Genomic DNA, 12,136 nt, shown 5'->3' on the forward strand with positions numbered 1-12,136 from the left:
CTTACACACAAATCTAGATTTGAAACAAATACATATTTGCAGAGGTACATATTGTTTTAAAATCATATGCACCCATCATGCATTACAGGAGGTATCCCCTGTTCAAACTCTGCTCTTCCTGGGAGCTTGCATTCAGAAATGGCACATATTTCACTTTTTAACTGATTTTGCAATTTCTGACATTGACCCAACTTTACATACATGTGCGCAGGGAGTACGGACATTAACTGATGAAGTTTCAGATTTTTAACATGCATACATTTAGAGTTATCCCCACTTTTCCGCTAAAACCCCCCTGAACATGCCACCGGGTCGAAAAACCTCTTAAAATGTGGGCAGAAAAATCACAAGAATTATGGTATCATTTATAAAATTTTCACATGTCCGCTCTATGAGTTATTCATCTTTTTAAAGTTATGTTCTGGCTCCAAAGGGGTGTGGTTTACCCTCAGCACAAGGTTGAATTTCTGTTTAATCCAGTTCTGCCAAGCCAGCTTGCTCTCACAGGCAGTGCCCCTCCCAGCTCCTGCCAAGAGGAAGCTACATTTTACGACTGCGGTAATAAAAACCTTTGCCTGAGTGAAGAGGGCTTTGTTCACTCTCCTGCAGAGCACATGTAATTCAATTATCAGATAGATGGCATATCCTTAGTGTGGGCAGCAAAAGGAAGGTTGGCCTGGGAACACAGCTGTGACTCAAGTTTCACTCCTGATGGGGGTAGTTGCCAGGCAGAATTGGAATCTCTTTAAGCCAGTTTTTCAGCTACTGTCATGTTATTTGTTGCTTTTTAAATTAACTTGCAATTTTACACATGCAGCTAGAATGCTGATTCTAAGTGCAAAACTATGACATTTCAACAGTTACAAAGGCATGTGAAACCAAAGATAGGTCACTCATTTAACCTAAACATTTTCGATTTTAGTGTCTTTAAATCCAGTGCAACTTAAACTGCTGACTCCATAGCTCAGCCAGTTTTGTTATAAGCATTGTTCTGGGCTCTTCATTTCCCAGATTTTGTAGGCACACAAAACTCCATTCTACCAAATGTCTGCTGGTGTTCAGTGAATATTTTGCACATATTGCAATGTTTGAAATAGGCACTTTGGCTTGCCTTCAGAGAAACACAGGGTGGTTTTAAACTGCCGGCTTTTGGATAGTGGTGAGTACTGGTACTGCACCCATTTTTGGGATTTAAGAATGAATTCCCCACAATTCTAGGTTGCATTTGGCAATCAGCATTGCCATTCCCAATGGTTTCAGACTACTGTGCGGGTAGTCCAATGGTGGTTTTAGGCAGTTTCCTTCTGTGCCCATAACATCGGCAAAAATGAATGGCAGCCTATTCTTCATGCATTTCCCTGTGCATTTTCTGGGAAGCTCTGGCCATCATGATGTTTTCCATGTCAGTACTGCACAGTTTTGAGGTATGGCTCGGATGCATGGGTAAATACATCCCACAAGCCCCCCTCTTGCGATGGCCATTCTATTTCACGAATGGGACTCGCAAGACCTGGGATGTTTCCTCATCTTCTTCCAATAGATGGCACAGTTCAGCATCTTTTCCTCCATCCGGTCGGATCGATCGGTTCTCCTCGCCGGTCCTGATGGGAATATTGGGCGGTACCCCGAGCCCATTGCGTCTCAGCTCCCGGTCTCCGGATCGTCCTCCTTGGCCCGTCTCAAGGTTTTCTTTCTCCTAGGACGACAAAGGAAGAGCGGCAATACCTATTCATAGACGTTTTTCCACCACCGTTGAGATAGTGGGGCAGCATATGCATTTCATCATCACGAAACATTACATTCTTATTTTGAAAAAAAAAACAGTATAACTAAGAGACAGTTTCATGCAAATCGCAATATTTTAGAGACTAGATGTGGTATGTTTTATGATTGGAACAGAATTAGTCTGAGACAGTACCCGCTAGGATTCCAGAGGATTCCTCCAGTTGTTGCAGAGTGTGCCTGGGATGGCAACACTTCAACTGGTTTATGTGTACCCACTTGTCTTCCCCCGCTGCCAAAGGACCTTTGGGGATGTGGATTTTGTAGGCCACAGGAGAGATCTTGTCGATGATCTCAAAGGGTCCCTTCCATGTAGGCAAAAATTTGCGCTGCTTGGCCTGGTTTCTTTGGAAGTTGTATAGATAGACCCGGTCTCCCACCTGATATTCCTTCCTGGAAGTTTTCAGGTCATAATGGGTCTTCATGCTATCAGCTGATCTTTCTAGATTCCGCTGAGCATAAGCAAAAGCATGTTGAAGGTGTTTCCTTAAATTCTCCACATACTCATGAGTTGTGGAGGCATTTATCAGTGTCTGCTCTTGGGTCTTGTAGAGCAAATGCTGGGGAAGCACCATCTTGCGCCCAGTCATCAACTCAAATGGTGACATTTTGGTTGCAGATGAAGGGGTAGATCTGATAGCCATTAGGACCAGAGGTAATCGGATATCCCAACTTGGCCCAGAATCTGACACAAACTTCTTTAATATGCTCACAATTGTCCGGTTATATCTCTCTACTGCCCCAGAAGAAGCTGGTCTATAAGCAATATGCAGCTTTCTCTTGACCCCCAATATCTCCCACATCTTTGTCATTACTTCACTGGTGAAGTGGCTACCTCTGTCTGACTCAATCCTTTGAGGTAGACCAAAACGGGAAAAGATGTGGTTAATCATCAAGGCAGCTGCAGTTTCTGCCTTGCAGTTTGGGGCTGGGAGACATTCCACCCACTTGGTAAACAAGCATGTCACAGTCAACATGTACTTATTCCCCCTAGCCGAGCGAATCACAGGGCCTACAAAGTCGATTTGTAAATCCGACCATGGCAGTGTCATTCCCCTCTTTTGTAAAGGCGCCCGGTGCGTAAGGGATGATGGCTGAAATTGTGCACACACAAGACACCCCTTCAAGTATTGGTCGAGGTCCTGCCCCATGTGTGGCCAGTATGCAACCTCTCTTAAGATTTCCAATGTTGTGTGAAACCCCCTGTGACCGGCAGTGGCCGCATCATGGGCGTGACTTAACATCAGGCTTCGGAATGAGGTAGGAACCACCCACTGATCGTGGCCAGCTTTGGATTTCCTTACCAGCAAACCGTCTTGGATCCGGAACATTTTTGGACATTTCATCAACACTCTTAGGTCCTCTTTCCCAATGTAATCGGTATCCGTCAGGGGAAAGTTCTCAGGGTCCTCAAGGTGCTGGTAAAATTTACCAATTATTGGATCCCCCTTCTGAGCGGTAATCAAATCAGCATCAGGGGTCTCCTTGCTCCATTGTGCAATTGAAAGGTCGTTGTGAGCATTTGTCTGGGACCTAGTGATGGCAGTGACCTGGATTTCCCCCAACAGGGACTCAATCTCAATTAGATCCCCTTGGATGGCCCCGGTTTTGGCCAGCTGATCAGCTAAGTCATTTCCAGTTTTGTCTGGTCCCTCTACTTTGGAATGACCCTTAATCTTTTTCCAGTAGATGGTCATCCCATTCGATGTGACCAGATCATCAATGTTTTGGACCAACTTCCCATGTTTCAAGGGTTTGTTGTTAGCACATAACATGCCTCTGGTTTTCCAATTAACCAGGTGCTCCACGAACCCGTTCCGTACATAATCCGAATCTGTGATTATGACCAGTTCGTGGAGTTGATGCTGGACAGCAGTGAGGATGGCCTGATGCACAGCCATCAATTCTGCCACCTGACTACTTCGGGGACCAATTTTGTATCCAGCGGAGGGTTCTGGGGACTCATTCACCCATGCATTCCCTACGCCGGCCACCAGTTCTTTCTCCCCGTCGTTGTCAACATGGTAAGAGCATCCATCCACATAGACAGTGGGCATTCCCTCACACTTGTCCTCTTCAAAGACTTTGTGGGGGGAATTAAGGTATGCCTCCATGTTGTCCTTTATTTTTAGACTTTCGTCCTCGAGACAGTTTTCTCTGGCACAATCATGCAAGTCAGCCAGACCTTGCGCGAGGGGACTCTTCTTGTTTTGGCCATATCGGACCTCCACAGGAAAGCCTTGCATTGACAGAATCCAGGAAGTAATTCGAGAATTACTCACATTTCCGGCCCGGATTCTGTCACTTTGGAGATATTGCAGAGGCTGGTGTGGAGTCTCCACTATGATGTGTTCCCCCTGGATAAACGGGCGGTAATTCTTCAATGCCCACACCGTTGCCAGGAGTGCCTTCTCACAATCGTTGAATTTTTCCTCCACAGAGGATAAAGTTTTGCTCGCATAGGAGATTACTTTATTGACCTTGTCATGCTTTTGATATAATACTGCCGTCAAGCACGTATTAGAGAACCCTGTCTCCAGGAAGAACTCCTTGTTTCTGACCGGGTAAGCTAGGCAAGGCGCTTGTGAGAGGCTTCTCTTAAGTTGTCTTACTGCCTCGGCTTGTTCTGGACCCCATTCCCACTTGACCCCCCCCTTCAGGAGATGAATCAGGGGTCTGGTGATCTCTGCGTAGCCCTCAATGAACTTTCTGCTGTAATTAGTCAGTCCAAGGAGGCTCCTTAGTTCCCGCAGAGTTGTGGGGTCTTTCAGTTTCTGAAGTGCTTCCACTTTCTTTTCCTGGGGACAGAGGCCCTGAGGAGTAATCTCATGCCCCAAGAATTTAACACGGGTTCTACACCACTGTGCTTTCTGAAAGGAAAGTTTTGCTCCGGCGGCCCTCAACTGTGTCAGAACATAACGGATCTCCGCTATGTGTTCCTCCACAGATGAACTTTTGATGAGGACATCATCTACATAAGCCAGGTTACCCCTTGCACCCAGGTCGGGCATGGCCTTATGTAGGAAAATGTTGAATTCATTGCCGGAGTTGAGGTATCCGAAGGGAGTCCGGGTCCATGTGTACTGCTGGCCCCCAAAGGTAAAAGCCAGTTTGTATTGGTCCTCCCTGCTGACAGGCACGGTCCAGTATCCATTGGTCAGGTCTATTGCAGTGAATACCTGTGACCTCTGAATCTGGGCCAGCCCTTGGTCAATGTAGGGCAGAGGCCATCGGGAAGTATGGACCCGTTTGTTGAGCTCCCTGAGGTCGGCGCAGAGTCTCCACTGGCCGTTTGGCTTCAATATCCCCAGCACCGGATTATTGAAGGTGCTGTGGACTGGACGGATTATTCCCCGGGACTCAAGGTTCTTAATTATTTCAGTAAGGGACTCCATTGATGCGAGAGGCAAGCGATATTGCTTCACAAACACAGGAGTCATGCCAGGATCCGTGGGGATTGTTGTTGTGTGGATGTCAGTGCGACCACAGTCATATGAGTCTACCGCAAAGAGATCTTGGAAATCCAAGAAAACTTGTTTCAACTTTTGCTTTTGTTCCAGAGTCACACAGGCGTCAGCTAGGTTGACTCTCTCTTCCACCATCTGCCTGAAGCCTGGAAAGACTTCTGGTTTGGCTATTTCAGCGGCCTCCTCCAGCTGGGTGGAGAAGTCCCTGGTCAGAGTGCTGATTTGGACCGGAGGCTTCAGGTGGGAAAGGCAGCCCTCATGGACCTGGAAAATCACCTCATCCCTCCTGAAGTCACAAGTCACATCTTCCTTACCATAAGGGCAAGAAGTGTACACCAGGAAGTTCCCCCCATGCCGGGTAAAAATCCTGTCTGGTGTTGTATTGTCATCACTGTCACTGTCAAAGCAGTCCTTGGGGATTGGTCCTAACAGTTCATTTACTAAGTCGATGGAAAAATGTCGGTCATCAACCGCCATTCCAATAATGGTGCCTGCGGCTAGAGTAATACTCTTTAAGTCGCTGTTGTCCACCTCTATTAGAATGGTGTCATGTTCTATGTTGACTAATGGAGTTGGGTTTACCCCTAACCCTTGCAGTTGGAGAGAAGCATTTAGATGTATGTAAGCATCAGGGTTTTGCAAATATTGTCCTCTTTTAACTTTCACTTCCAGGGAGAATTGTCGGGTCCTTTCTGGGATGGTGACTTCCTCTTTGATCTGAATTTCAACTGCATAAGGTAGCAATTGAGCTGACCTAAATGCTTTTTCTGGATCATCAAAGCCCATGGGATTAACCGCTAATCGGGACCAAGCTTTGAAGTTTATTAGGTCCAAACTAATGGCAAAGCTATTGAGAATGTCACTGCCTAAGTAAAAGGCGGCAGGGACGTCTCGCACGACCCAACAATTGTGGACTATGCTCTTGTTGCCAATGGAGATTTTGAGCATACACCTGCTTGGCAGGAGATGTTTGGAATTAGGTGCTTCCAGGTCCATTTCCCATTTGTCTATCAGTTTGAAGGGGGGAATGGCTGGATCTTTTGGGAGTTGGCGAAACATGGCTTCGCTGATGAAGCTCTTACCATTGTTCACACACACTCGAGCGAGAACAGAGTCCTTCCCATCATTTAACTGAACAGGGATGAACAACTGCTCTCCAATTTGCTGAATATCAGCCAGGCTCTGAGCTGATTTCACATCTTTCTGGACTATAGGAATGGGAGTTTCAGATTGTGGATTGGTATAGAATTTCAGAGTGTTTCCTTCCAGCGTGGAGTACCACTTTAGACTGGAAGGAAGGTTGATTTTCAGAAATAGAGAGGACCCCCCATCACTAGTCTGTTGTCCTACTGCTATTACTGTCACGTCTGGAATCTGGTTGTTCTGGAAGTGAAATTCTACTTGGTCAGATTTTTGTTCAACCATGTGGCATGTGCCGTTTAAACTAACATGGTTGACACTCTGTTTTAATTTTATTGGTCGGCTAGTCTGGGTCCAGAGGACCTTGTTTACACAATCTATTAGGGGTGACAACCTTCTCAGGAGGTCATTCCCAGTAAACAAGGGGTGCCCTCCGGGGTCACAACTATGACCGGGTGTTTCAGCTTGTGTCGCCCAATTTTAATGTCCAAGTCTGCAGTCCCCTCAACGGGAATTTCCTTCCCGTCAAAGTTCTGTAGTTGTCCCGGAAGAGAGGTGAGAGGAATTTGGTAATTCTCTCCCCTTCCTGCATTCAGTTCATCAAAGGCCCTTCTGGACAGAAGGGTAGCTTGAGATCCAGTGTCCACCAGTGCCAAAATTGTACCCTGCCCCTGTACTTGTACCGGGGCATAATATCTTCCCTCCTTCTCCTCAAGGGGGCACAGATAGTGTACATTTTTGGACAACTGGTGGGCTAATTTTCTGGTTTTGGACATCGCTAGCGAAGAGATTTGGGCAGAATTCTGTGGAGAGCCTTGGGAATCTGAAAGAAAAATTTGGCAACTGGAGATCAGAGCCATTGTGGGTTCCCCTGGCTCCGGTTCTGGGCCGCCCCCCCCTTTTTGGAGGCATTCACCAGGATGGGTTTGAACCAGGGGATTTTCTTGCGGTTGGTTCTGGGATGAGATGGTGGGCGGCGGTAGCTCAGTCTCCACATCTCCCCAGTCTGGATTTGCATCCCTAGGGACCCATTTTTCTTTGGGAGGAGTTCCCCCCTCTCTGAAGGAGAAGATCCTTTTCCCAGGATCCTCTGAGGATCCCTCTCCCTCAAATTGGAAGATCTGTACCTCCTCCTCAAACTGAGTCTGTTTGGGTCTTTTGTTTCTCTTACCCCCCCTCTGCTCCTTAGGAGGCAGACTTTCAGGGGCAAGAGATTTTGTTTCCGGTTCCTGGGTTTCCAGGGGCTGTTTACAAGTGAGGAAGGAAGCTTCCTCCAAGGCTTTACACCCCCCTTCCCTTTGTGCCTCCTCCCTGGGAACCGGTGTGTTATCGGGGTGCTGCCCCCGTCATTGTTCTGGAGCAACAGGTCCAGAGTTGGGTACGTTCTGCGCCGGCACGCCCATCTGAGGGTTCTGCTGAGCCCTCAGTATGTGACCCAGGTCCCGCGCCATGGTTTGAACCTGGCGCTCTAACTGGGAAACCCGCTCAGGCTGATACGGGGCCCTGTTTTCTCCCCTGGGCTGATCCCGGGAAGGGTAGCTGTCCCTCCTCTGGTAATACCCCGGGTTGGGAAGATTTGGGTACCCCTCCACCCTTGGCCTCCCCTCTCCCGGATTCAGTGGTCTGGGCTCAGGGAATTGGGGAAAGAAGGATGGATGGTTTTGGGGCTGAAAGTCGGGTGGATATCTGGGGAAAAAGTTCTGCCCAGGGTTTGGTAAATTTCTGCCCTCCTGTGGGAAGTTTGGAGGGAAGTTCCCTGGGTTAGGTGCTTGGCTGGATCCCCCCCCTTGGGCTGGAGGAGTCCACACATAACCCAGGATGGGTCGATTTCCCTTGTAACGGGGACTTACATAATCAGGAGAGCGAGGGACCCCATTTGTGGGGCTGCCTCCTTGGCTCCCTGTCTGTGACTGACCCGAGGACCTCCTGGGCCCAGCATTATTAGGTGCAGGTAGGTTTTTAGGCCCCCCCATCTCCAAATCCAAAACGGGGGTGACCTTTACCTCTGCCACCTTGGCAGCAGCAGGGGTGGTGTTGGCTTTGGGGTTTTTCTGGGCATTACTTTTGCTATCTACCGGTTTCTGCACCTCATAGATCCGGGTAGCCTGTTCAATGACCCAGTCTAAAGATCTTTTCTCGTGAAAATCCCTCACGAGCTGGGTCATGATATATTTGGGCAAGGCATGGAAAAACGTATTTATAAATTCCCTGCTATCCGTGCGCACCCTTCTTGTGGTCTGTGCAAAAGCACGCTTTAACTCCTGCACAAATTCTTGTGGGGCCTGATCCTCCCCACATTGCAAATTGTAGGCTGCCTTGCGAGCCTCTTGAGGATTTCTGTGAACAGAAAAATGTTTCAAGATGGCCGCCTTATAGGTGGACCATCTTAAATGATTTTGGTCCTCCAGCCCCGCAAAGAAACTGGAGTATTCCGGGGAGAAGGTCCACTTTACATATTGAATACAGCTTTGGCTGTCCTTCAAATGGAAAGTCTCCATCATTTGTTCAAACAACTCTAAGTGCTCCCAAACAGAATACTTAGCGTTCTTATGGTAAGGCGTGATGACACTCCTGATCGCCTTAATCTGCTTTAAAGGGTCCTTAAGCAAGGCCCTTTTTGTTTTATTGGCCCTTTTGGTCCGGGTAACCCTGGTCCAATCGTCCTCGGACTCAGAGGCACTGCTCCCAGAGGTTCCTGTTTGCTCTTCCAGGTTTTCCCGGATTCTGCGAGCCTGGGAATGGCTGGCAGAATGTGGGGACCTGGTCTCCTGTGTCCTGCGCAGTTCAGAGGAGTCTTCAGATTCCTCCTTGCTGCCAGGATTTGATGGGTACCCCCTCCACTGACCTAGCTGGGCAGAGGTTTTCAGGATGCCCTTAATGGGCCTACTCTCCTGGGGTTCCCCATTGAACTGTACTGTACTTGGGTGCCCATACCCGGATGCCCACCCCTCCGTTCCTGAGTGGTACTGGCCTATGAGCCCCATACTCTTAGCTGGATAGTGATCTGCCATCCCTGCAGCCCTGTGCTCATGTGCGCCAGGGGACATGGGGGTGGTAGAGTCCAGGGACTGGGGGAGATGAAGGCCCCTGGTGTTAGGGCTCCTGCGGTTATGGTCAGGAGTCTCTCTTTCCCAGCGGACCTCATCTCTATCCGCCCCTGCTCCCTGTTGCAATGCAAGAGCCTGCATTTGTGCTTTCAGTTCCTCTGTTAAGGCCTTACTCGACTCTATCAGTTTCTCCTGCATTGCTACCTGTTGCTGGAGCCTCTCATTGTGCTGGCAGAGAGCCTCCTTTTCCCTCTGTGCTTCCTGGTTGGTCCTGGAGAACTGGGCCAGTCTTTGCTGCAGGAGGGTTACCTCCTGAGCTGTGTCCCTATTGGCCTGCTCCTTTCTTGCTAGAGCATCCTCCACCCTCCTGGTGTGCTCTAACAAGTTCTGGTGTTCTTTTTGGAGATCACCCAGTCCCTGGTGGGCCAGGTGATTTTCTTCCATTTTTCTTTTTAAATGGCAGACTTCCTGGCCTAAGGCGTCTCTTTCCTGACTAAGAGCCTGCATTTGTGCCGCCAGGTCGTCCCTCTGCCTTTGAAAGGCACCAGCTTTCTGGCGTTCTTCATCAAACTCTGCCTGGGTATCCAGGTCTTTCAAGATCAGCTTGTTGCTCTCTACCTTCACTCTATCTAGATGACTTTGCAGGGTGGCTACCTGCTCCGTGCATGCCCTGTTAAAGTCTAATTGTTGCTCCAGCTTTTTCTGGCTCTGCAGTAAGGAGTCCAAACTGTCTTGGTGCTCCTTCTGCAGGGCCAGAAATCTAGTATCCTGTTCTACCTTTTCCTGTTGCAGCACATCCATATCCTTCTTTATTTTAATGATGTGCTGCCTACTATCATCTTCTGACTCCCGGCTCCTCTGCAGCCTCTGCTCAGAAGAGACCAGGTCAGATTGGGCCTTCTCTAACACCATCTGTTGCCTATTTGCCAGATTTTGGCTTTCAGCACATCTATCCTGCATGTCTCCCATATATAGGTACAGGTATGCTGCTATCCTGGCAATCTTATTGTGTTCCTCTTTGGCTTTAGGAGCCATATATAGTTCACTCAGGGCCACATGTAATGGACCCTGATCTCTCCATTAGTCTGACCCTGTTTCAGTGACCTGTCGCGTGATGGCCTGCACCCAGGCATCCTGGCCCTGTTCGGTCCATTCATCTCTCACAAATAGCTTATGCAAGAGGTGCTCTCTGGCTATTTTCATGTCTACTAAGGTCGTCATTCTAGAGATTGGTCTCTGTCCTGACTTACAGAAGTTAGTGTTTTATTTTTGCAGAACAGAACTTTTCTTGGAGTGTCCCTTTTGAGGAATGCTTCACAGCGTAATGCAGCGTGGTGATCCGACCGGATGTATGTATCCCGTCAGTTAGCACACTGTATTAAGCTGCACAAGTGGTATTCTAACCCAACGTCTCGGCTCGAGCCCCCAATTTGTAAGAGGATTCAATTCAGCACTACAGCTAAGTTAACGCCTAGTCTAGAATACTGAATGAAAACCCTTATTGATATATCTTTAGGTCCAGTTCATGCGTTCTGGATGACTACCCCTATATAACACCCCTCTCTTGGAATCCCCCTGACCCCACTGAGCCAAGAAGTAGTTCTGTTTTGCAAGTTTAAAAGGTTTATTTGATAATTTAAAATATATATATATCACACTTTATAATAAATTAATAATTGAATAGCACACTTAATCTGATATGATAAAGATCAACAACGGAGAATCTGGCACTAGCACACTTCTTTATAATTACTAAGGAGTTGAGATGAAATGGATAAGATAGCACACTGGTAAATAGGAACAAAAGAAGAATAATGTGATAGAGAATGCTTTATAGAGTTCAAATGGATGGAATGTTGAATGAATGAAATGCAGTATAGAAAATACTCAATATGATTTCAATAATACAATGTAATCACTTTTCTCTGGCAATCCCCTCCCCCCCTTGATGCAAGGCAAGGAAATGGAAGGAAACACACAGTTCTCAGAAATGCAATCAAATGTGATTCAGTTCACCCCGGCAAGCTTAGACAACAGAAGTTTAAAAACACAGGCCCAAATTGCTTTGATATGTGCTGGCAATGAATTAGAAAATATGCTAAAATACTTTTAATTCCCTTTCAGAGGTTCAGGGTGAGTGGTATCTAGTTAATATTAGTCCAGGCTCACACTAGCAATGATTCAGGAATGATTAGCAGGTTAAACGAATTTCTGGCAAATGGAAGGCAAGCAGCAGCTGATTTTACATGTGGAGAATTTTGCAAATCGCGGCAAAATTCGCGGATGCGCCGAGCGCTATTACAGAGGAACCACAAGGACTATCTCTATCGTTTTGGGGTCCTAGGAAAGCCTAGGATCTCAGCTTCAAAATGACAGTTATTGCAAGTCTCTAGCCCAAACGGTTGCGGAGATATGACCGATTTACTAGAGGTCGTTTTTGGTTTTTGCAAATTTTAAACGCACACTTTTTCAGCTTTAAAAATGATGGCAGGATAACACAATTGCTAAGCTGCAGTTCTACTTAGGTTAAAATGGATTGAATTATATTATTTTAACTAAGAGATGGGTTCTACACAGTTTTACTATGTACTCACACTATATTCTTGAGTGAAATGGGCCTCGCCATGGATCTGGTCAGGGTTTTGGACTGGGCTCGGGTCTCTCTCTGGGCACAGCACTGCTTTCTCTCTGGGTACAGCA

At 47.3% G+C, this 12,136-nt stretch overlaps 1 protein-coding gene across 2 annotated transcripts in view; it reads right to left on the minus strand.

The window, feature by feature from the left end:
• CHRM2 (cholinergic receptor muscarinic 2) overlaps window positions 1–12,136 on the minus strand; it is a 954,551-nt gene that overhangs the window by 387,636 nt on the left and 554,779 nt on the right. The window lies entirely within an intron of this gene.

Source organism: Ambystoma mexicanum, chromosome 12 (genome assembly GCF_040938575.1).
Source record: "Ambystoma mexicanum isolate Mex_15411 chromosome 12, UKY_AmexF1_1, whole genome shotgun sequence".
Lineage (NCBI taxonomy): Eukaryota > Metazoa > Chordata > Amphibia > Caudata > Ambystomatidae > Ambystoma > Ambystoma mexicanum.